The sequence below is a fragment of the Passer domesticus genome, chromosome 1 (assembly GCF_036417665.1).
Source record: "Passer domesticus isolate bPasDom1 chromosome 1, bPasDom1.hap1, whole genome shotgun sequence".
NCBI classification, from domain to species: Eukaryota; Metazoa; Chordata; class Aves; order Passeriformes; family Passeridae; genus Passer; species Passer domesticus.
In genome coordinates, this window is record NC_087474.1 from 138,380,242 (window position 1) to 138,389,745 (window position 9,504).

At 40.3% G+C, this 9,504-nt stretch overlaps 1 long non-coding RNA gene across 1 annotated transcript in view; it reads left to right on the forward strand.

The window, feature by feature from the left end:
• Positions 1–3,692, forward strand: part of LOC135282450 (uncharacterized) — an 80,495-nt gene extending 76,803 nt beyond the window's left edge. Inside the window, exon 14 of the long non-coding RNA XR_010348614.1 lies at positions 3,506–3,692. This is a non-coding gene — a long non-coding RNA (uncharacterized LOC135282450). The remainder of the gene's footprint in view (positions 1–3,505) is intronic.
• The last annotated feature ends 5,812 nt before the right edge of the window (positions 3,693–9,504 follow it).

Here is a 9,504-nt window from a genome sequence, read left to right on the forward strand (position 1 = left end):
TTCTTTAGAAATTGCTGAAATTTTTTATTTATTCAGAGAAAATATGTGTTTGAAGGACCGAACCAAAATGGCAACTTCAGGTGTTAGTCATGCAGTCAGTCAACTCCCCTCAAAAATGCCAGAGACAGGGCTGTGGTTCTGCCTTCTTGCATCATCTGGAAGAGCAGGGCAGGCATGTGAACAGGCAGAGCTGATCCAGGAGATCCTCTGAAAGCTGTCTGCTGCTGACTGCTCTCCCATGGCACTGGTAGCAGCACTGTGCCCAACATGCACGACGTGGCTGCTGCGAGTCTGTGAGAGCCAGGGTCTGCAGGGGCCGTGCTCTCCGAGGCGCCCGTTCACCTCCAGCGTGGAGACACTTCTGCAACACAGGCAGACAGAGCTGAAGGGGGGGACAACATCTGAGCTAACAACCTATCCAAATCGAGCTTCTTGCATTAAGCAAAGCAGTTTTAAATTGCACAGAATTCACACTGTTGTCTGCTTCAACTTTCAGACATACCAATAGAAGTGGTTTTAATCCTTTACATATTGAACAATCACCATGTGTCTCTCAAAGTCTTGTTTCTGTGCCCGTGACTACTATTGCTGGGCTATTTGGGATTAAGTCTGCTGTGTGCATGTTTAAATGTTAGTATGTGCAGATTAGAATGAGATATACATGAAATGTGGAGGTGTTTAGAATTTCCATTTCCTTTCCACGTTAAATGTTCAAGTATTTTTTAATTATAATTATTTCACCTTGATTATTGCACCTAACGACAGAGAATCAGACTACAGACAAACTTACAAACTTAAAAGTTTTTTTCAAAGACTGTATTTGCCTTTTTTGCCTTTTTTTTTTCCCTTTCACCGTAGCTTTAGATCTCCTTCTGTTAGAATGTGGTGTAGGATTCCCTTTATGACGTTCTGGTGCATTGTTGTGAAAGGAATTATCATGTTGCAAATTCAATAACCTCCCTTCAGGATCAGTTAGCAAGAAATCATAGGTCATAAAGGAGCAAAACCTTGTTAAATTTAATATCCTCAGTAACAAAGCAGGAAGGGCAAGAGGAGTTCTAAAAATTTCAGAGGTTTTAATCTGCTTTGAAAATTTTGATCTAATTTGAAATGTGAGTTTCAGGTGATTGTGCTTTCTGCAACACAGAAAGTTTGTTCATAAGGTGAAAAATCTGCTCTGTGCCAAGACTCAGCTTAGAGAATGTTTTTATGGCTATCTAATAAACTTTAAAAATACAGGTTTATAATGGAAATGCTGACTGACTTCTTATTCTAACAAGACTGGTGGATGCTGCTGTAATGTACTGTGTAATTTATAGGAGTCACCTGTTAAGCCATCTGGGACAGAAAGTTTCCCAACTTCTAAAATGTTGGTAACTGGATTAGCCTTATAAATTTCATTTTACAATTTTACCAAATGCATCTATGCTGGCCCATCATATTCTTGGGCTGTCATTTCATATTTATTTTAAAAAAATTAAAAAGAGCTTTTTTAATTACTCCAGTATGAGTTGTAGTGGAGGTTAGAAGGGTGATGCTGGTGCTTTGATTTATTGTTTATAGGTGTCATATGGAGTGAGTGAGTCCTGGGGTGAAATAAAAGTTTCTCTTGTTACTCCTCAGATAGGGAAAGTGTTGGAGTTTTATAAAAGGAACTTGGGGCTTTTAAAAATTGGCTACACTATATTAGTCCACTGGGCTTTTCACAGACTGCAGGAGAGAACAGAAAGAGAGGTTAATGGAGAAAGAAAGATGATCAATGATGGGGGATCATTAATAGGCATCAGTGAGAAAAGCCCAGTCTGTGAGTTTATGAAATAGCAATGTCTCTTGCAGTAGTAAACACTTAAATTTTCCTTGGAAGCCAGTGATCAATGAGAAGCAACTTTATTTTGTCACTGGTTTATTTTTTTTTTCCTCCAACTGCTTTTTTCTTATGTGTAAAAACTTTAATGTGTTCTTTACTCAGTTTCATAGTACTGTGACTAAAAGGTATTTGTAGGCAGGACTTTCAACTCAGCATTTGGGATTCTTGTAATTTATCACGGAGAACTGCTGTTACCTTGTTAAAAGAAACATCCATTTTTGCCAATGATGTGATGAAGCTAAAGCACTGAACTTCAGGTGATCATTATAGGCATTTTCCATGGCAATTAGAGCAATATTAGCCTTTCCCCCACATTGCAATTGTACTACTTAACATTTTGCACTCCTGTTGAAGTGTCTATGACTGTAACTTGGCATTTTCACCCCAGCTGTTGCAAGGTGTTGCTCAATACTCTTGAACAGATGCTAATGTCCAGCGAACATCCAGCTAGCAGTAGTCTTCAGACAGCCTGACAGACAAACTCTGGCCTTGTAGGAGAGCCAGATGTTTCTGTGCAGCCTGTTGGAGACCATGGAGCCGACTCCTGTGGGAATAATGAGCATCCCAAGCCTCAGTGCTTTCCACACCATATGTAAGAGGCATGTCGCCCAGCTTTGTCCTCCCTGAATACACGTAGGGCAGATGAAACATTTATGAAAAATAAATACAAAGGAGAATTCCAGCAAAAGGAAAACCCCTTAGTCCAAAGGCAGTTCTCCACCCTCAGGAAGCAGGTGAAGAACTGACTGAAACATCCAAACCAGACAGCAATCCTATTGCTTAATGTGCTACTGGCAACTTCCCAAGAATTATAGAGATGGGTCTCTCCATAATGAGATTATACATGTATTAGCACAGACTCATATTCCCTGGTGCCTTCTCTTTATTTTAATTTTTAGGTTTTTATGTATCTTTCAGAACTCTAGATGCTATATCAAGGTACTTGAAGATTTAGTTTGTCTGCTGCTTGGAAATATGTGAGGATTTGGGAGTCACAGTGGACACACAGCTGAGGATTAGCTTTCAGTGCAATGCTATGAAAAAAGAAGGTCAACTCAGTACTCCAGTCAGTATAGGGAGATGATCTCCCCTCCCTACTTATTATTTATAGGGCTAAAAAACTGCACTCTTGGACTGGAATCCAGGAGTGGAAAGATGGGCCATTAACACCCGAAGATGTAAAAAGCATGACCTAAATTCTTCTCTGACTATTTACTGAGATCTTTCATTCAGTGGAAATGCATAGCAGTTAAGGATTCTAACCTCAATAACAAAGGCATAACAAACCCCTGGATACAGCTTAGCACCAAACAGATACAGCAGAGAAATGAGACAAATATTTTAGTGATGTTAGAAAAATGACTGAGCTATCAAGGGAAAAACTGAGTTTTACATCTGAAAACTTCATACCAAGACTTGTTGGAGAATACATATAAGCCAAAAAAATTCTAGGGCTCAGTAAAAAAGCAGGTGAATGGAATTATATGGCCAGTGTTGTACTTTTGGTCTCTAGGAGTAAAAGTAGAAAGGAAGGTGAGTTTAAAGGAGCTAACAGCCTGCTGCAGGGCAGACTTAAAAGAAGACAGAGCACAGACCAGCAATTAATGATGATCATAACTATTTTTTTCCTATTTTTAGCTCTGTCTTTTCAGTGACTGCATTCAAGGATGGCAAGAGACCACGTACCATTACGTAACCCTTAGAGTGAAAAGAATTTTCCTCAAAAGTACTTGGGACACTAAGCAGATGGCAGCAACTTAATCCAGTCCAAAGAAGGAATAAGTGAAATCACTCAGTCAGTTACATTCACTAGGGAAACTCTTGATTCTCTCAGATCTAATGGAAAAAGAAAATAAAACATTACTGAAACTGCCACGTATATGTGTTTTTATTACAGCAGAGCCATCAGTCGTCTTTTGTTTTCCTAAATTGATATTATTGAAAAAATTATGCCTTTTTTATTACCTATTAAATCTTCCATAACAGTTTCATATCATAGTTCATATTAATTGAACTGATACTGACACAGAAATGCTGTAGTTTGTAGCTATGTGAGATCAGATGACTTGCTACTTGCTTTGCTGTTGTGTTTTTCCATGGCAGTCAGCAGAAACCATGGTTGAGCACTTGCATCTGCCCACAAAGCCAGAGTAGGAAATGAACTTCACCAAAGCTTTCTCAACATAACGTCATGGAAAACAGTTGGAAGGAGGAAAGCAGTGGAGCAGAGCTAATTCAGTCCATAACTGGGGGAAAATCAGGTGCTTCATGCTCTTTTGACAAGGTTTGGACCTGCAGCAAGTCTGTAATAGTAGGTGACCACCTTTGAAAAAGCATCTTTCCCTCTCCTTCCTTCTAAGGTATGATCTCTCACTTACTGTCTCAGGAGATCTATTTTTCATCTCTAGCCAAAGATGCTTTTACAATACCTCTAACAGTTTTAAATGCACCCAAAATGCCAACCTCTAAGCTCCTAGGGAAATTACAGACAAATATGTATTTGCTGAGCTGTGTTACACACATGCTCATTGCAGTGACACGTGCTCCTGCTGATGAGATATCTGGATATCTGCAAAGTAGAACATTCAGGAGGAAGATGGTTACTGTTAATAGTTTGCTCTCTGAAACTAATTTCTCCTTAAAATTAATACTGTTTTAATTTTCACCATTCAGTTAATGGTAAGGCAAATTTTAAATTCAATTAACTTTCCATGGCACAAATAGTTACTGTCAGTGCACGGGTATGGCAAGGCAGTGTCACAGCCATCCTGCCACCCCAGCCAGGAGCAAGGCAGCTGGGGACAGCCCCAGGCATTGGGACATGGAACATGTGAGGAGGTCCCTGTGGCACTCAGGGTGCTGGAATTTATTGCACATCCACAAAGGGTTTCTGTGCCTGGATTTGTGTGTAGAGGTGCTCTGGCCACATTCCACCTACCACTTCATCCTGATGTGTGTCCAGCTCCATCACTCCTCCTCTGCTCACCACCCACCCAGCTTCATCCCTGCCAGAAGCACAGGTCCCTGCACGTCACCAACCCATACCAACCTGTTTAAAAAAAAGGTTTAAGCAACATAATCCTTGAAAGGAATCCCTGATTTGGAATCATTGTGAACTTGGAATTGTCTTCCAAATCTTAGTCCTCCAGCTCTGGAATGTGTCAGGTTCCAAACCCTGCTGCCAGGTCTTACTTCTTTTCTGTGTGTTTGGTAACAAAAAGAAAAAATATTCTTCCACAAAATATTTTTTGTGGAAGAAATTGGAAAATGCAAGGCAATGGCTCTTTTCAGCTTTGAATGAGCAGAAAATAGAGGATCGGATTTTGCCTGCAAAGAAATTGGGAAATAATAGTGTAGATGGAAGCAACATTCTCTCTGAACCTGTAAACTTGAGAGCAACAGAAACACAGTTGTGTTTGCAGCCTTAGTCTAATAATGTATTATACAAACTGAGCACAAGTAGAGCAGTAGAAAACAGAGAATTTTATCTTGAAAGTTTCACACTACTAGTAACTTTAAAATTAAGCAGAATACCACTTGAATGTATCACTTAGAGCTTAGTGTTCTTTTTATTTTGTAAATTAATTAAAGGCAAACAAGGTACAGCTAGTAAAAAATACTGAAATGTTTTTGCAAAAAATGTACTTTTCGCAGTGCATTACTTTTATTCCTGTCCCTCACTGAGGAGAACAAGGATTTATTTATTGTGCTGGATAAAAATATTGAACTAATAGTAGGCAATTTGGTATGACTTAATGTTATCATAAATTAATTCATTTTCAAATCAGATTCAATCAAACCTCAATTTTTAATAATAAAATCCAGATTTGCATTCCACTAGAGATATGTTATACCAAAAATAACAGGCTTCAGGAGGTAATTAAATTATATTCTATATACAACACATGATTTTAAAATTTCCCTTCTGTACCATATAAGAAATGGCCAGAGAAGGTGTGAGATTTAGATAGAACTTGTTGAATAATATTAAAAAAAGGAAAAAAAAGAAAAAAAAAAAGAAGGACTACATTGTAGATTTTGGCTCAGTCCTGCAGTAAAGCTGTTGTGTAAACTACTCTGCATCTCAGGAGCAATCCTGGGAATATTGCCTGTGAGAGGGATGCCTTTGCCTGGTTTTGTCATTTCAGCCCCATTTAGCCTTGGTGCTCCAACTTATATCTTATATATATATTATATATCTGGAAGGAGTTTAGTTCACTGCTAGAATACATGTCTAATGTCAATGAGACAATCTCCACCTGAGGATGGTCTCCTCCTGCCACTCCAAGCGCAGAGAAGCAGCTGGGACCAAGCAAGCAGCTCACTGACTAAAAATCAGAGGAGGTGGAGTCCCTGTTGCTGAAACCAGTGCAGAGCTCAGGCAGGGCAGCGTGCCCAGGTACTGAGGGATCCTTGGATCCTTGCTGTGAAAAATCTGTGGTTCTACAGTTTTCATCTTTTTGCTTACATGCATTAGGTTGTTGCCAAATAAAAGTCTTCGTGATTTTTTTTCTGGATGAGATCTGCAGTGCTGCCAAGTCTGAACTTCTTGAGTGTTTTCATCCTCCAAGTGCTCTCAAGGCTTCCTGAGGGGCTTTTCCTGCAATGCCCGTGGGATGGATTGCCCAGGGCAGCCCAACCTTCATCCCTTTTGGATCACTGAGGATCTCCCAGAGGAGAGGACCCCTTGGCAAAAGGAGCTGTGCCTTGAGACATACCTGCACAGAGCCAGTCCAAGACCCAGAAGCACCCAGATGTCCTCTGACAGCTTAAGATAACCTTGTGCTCGTCTTCTGCCATTTCTTCATTAAAGTAGCACTGTCTTCAGATGCTTCAGCCAATGTGTAAATTGCCAGTTAATTTGTCCTAGAGATGGGAAAATGCTTCCAGCAACTGGGCTTTCATGTCAGTCTACATACCATTTACATATTACCATGATAAAAAATTATTTTCAGTAATTGTTTTTCTCTAATTTGGAAGTGTTTATCAAACATTTCCTCATTTTCTGTGTCTCTTTTCCACTTTTTTTAATTAAAAAAAAGAATCCACAGGACAAGATGTAGAATTTCCTGTTAAGAGAATTGGAATAAAATATTTATTTTCAGGCCTCATTAATCACTACAGTTTCAGTGTATCTGGGGATCTGTGGTTTCATCCTCCCCAGCAGTCCACACTCTCTAACCCACAGTATCTTCTGTAGAGAACAGAGGTCAGACTGTGTCTTGGCAGTGTTATTCTGCACTCTACTATTACCAGAAATGCTGCTTGCTGATTTTCTGTTGACACCCTGAATTTGCCCTGTCAATTTTCTTTGCTTTGTAACGAGCATTTTAGCAAATTAAATGCTCATTGCAAGCAACTTATTTATTTTCTGTTTGTTGCTTTCCCCACCCTTCCTAATCAGCCTGTTGTTTTTCATAGTTGAATAAGTATAAATAATTAGCACATCAAAAAAATCAGATCTCTCCTATTGAAAATTATTGACATGAAAAGAAGTCTGCATCAATCAAATTGGTTTCTGCAACTGTTTCCTGAGTTCTGCTCTGTGAAACTTTCTAACAGACTTGGGAAATATGGATAAGGCTAGCCACAGCTTTTTTGGAAAAAGAAATATCTCCCCAGCTCCCTCAGATTTTTCCCTGAGGGTCTATTTATTTAGTGCTGAGCTTTGCCAGACCACTTGATTCTTCTGTTCTAACACACAAAAGCATTTACAGTATATAAATGATTCAGAGATACATTTTGAAGTAATTAAATGCAGAGCAGTGATGCAGAAAATTAGTCAAAATTAGTGTAAAATTATGATCACCACCATGCTGAGTATTGAGTGCAGTGGAAACTGCAATGGTAGTGGAAAAAAGGGGAAGGATTATGGTTTAAGTCACGGTCCTGGAAATCAAAAGACCAATGTTCAGTCCTAGTAGAACCTTGAGCAACCCACCTAACTTCTGTTCCTCATCTTGCAAAGGAGGATAATTGCTCTCTGCTACAAAGAAGGGAATTACCAACTTTTATAAAGTACTTCTGGATGCTGTGATGTAAAATGCACTGACACCTGGGCGAGCAGGATTTTCCTTCCTAGAAGTCTTTAGGAAAAAAGGAAACTATGTAGCTTATTTACTTTGGAAAGCTTTCTCAGAGATGTTTTCTACCATAAAGTCAGATGCTCCTTAACTTTCAGCAGAACTTCATCATCCTTGACTCTTTCCACATCCTGAGCAATTCTGTTTATTTCTGTGTTTCATATGAAAAACTGTTGCTCCTTCCTCCTTCCATATCCCCTCCTGTGCTCAGGGTGTAATGCTGAGCAGGATGGAGGACAAAAGCTTTTGTTGTGAACCAGGGTATAAGGCACAGCCTTGGCTGAAGGTGCTGCTGGAGCAGGACTTGTGAGACAATGTCCTCTGAATTATCCTCTTGGATGTGTCCCACAACCTGCCTGCTCCCCCTCTACACCCCCAGCCTGGAACATGCCTCAGTGAAGTGGATGGCATTGGGAGAGCTCCTTGCAGGGGTGCAGCAGAGAAAAGGGATTAAAACAGTTTTGTGTCAAAACTGTTTTTGGTGTGCATGAGGGTGTGCATCCAGCGCAGGCCTGTGCTCAGGGCCACAAGTCTGAATGCAGTCAGGAGTCCTCTCTGGTCTGGTCTTCAGAGCAGCCCCAGGAGAGCAGTGTTAGATATCCATATAAACAGATCCCCACTCTCTCTGAACCTTTACCTTCTGTGAAACACAACCACACTCTACTGCGACCAGATTACTCTGTTGTTGCAGCCATTCACCTCTGCTTCCCTGGCCTTTTCCTGCTCTCTGCTGTCTCTTACCTGGTGAATTGCCTGTGAGCTCCTTGGAGGAATGAATGCAGTTTAATTCTGTGTCTGTGCAAGGCCTCCTGCACTGAAGTTCTGGCCCTTGCTGGTTTTTAGATCATGATTTTAATGTGGGAAAAAATTACATTTGTCACTTCATGCTTGTTTTCATCAAAGCTGTTGAGCCCTCAGATTACTCCCAAAGGTTTTATGCACGTGTAATTCCTAGATTAGAGCAGAGTAGGAGGCTTTGAATGATACAGGTTTCAAGACAATCTGTTTATGCCTTAAGAGGCTAGATTGTACTTCATGTGCATGTTGTTACAAGCATAAATGTTTCAATAATTTTGCTTAACATTTTTTTAAAGTTTGTGAATAAAAAACCAAATTTGTGAGTGTTAGAGACAAAATGGTTTGGATGTGTCCTGGGTGAAAGGCAAATTCTAGTCTTGGATGTTCAGGTCAGGGTCTGGACAAAGCAGAGAGAGGACAGCAAACAAGTCTGATAATAAAGCTAATGCTGTAGGTGATACTCCAACAAAATTCTGGGGAGTCCTTGTTTCCTCCAGACCTACGGAGAAGATTCTTCCAAGGTGTGGTAGGAGCCAACAAAACCAGAAACCATCTGTAGGCCTGGTTTGGCTGTAGAAGCTGCAGAGGAGCCAGGTTAGGTGTTTGCTGCTGTGCCTTCAGGATGTATCAGCCACTGGGGCAAGAGGACCACTGGAAAAGCAGGGAAAAGCAGGAAAAGCTGTGCTAGGAAGAAAATGGTGTTGGTGATGAGTCATCTGCTAAGGACAAATTTTTGTATGATCCAAGCCAAACGAA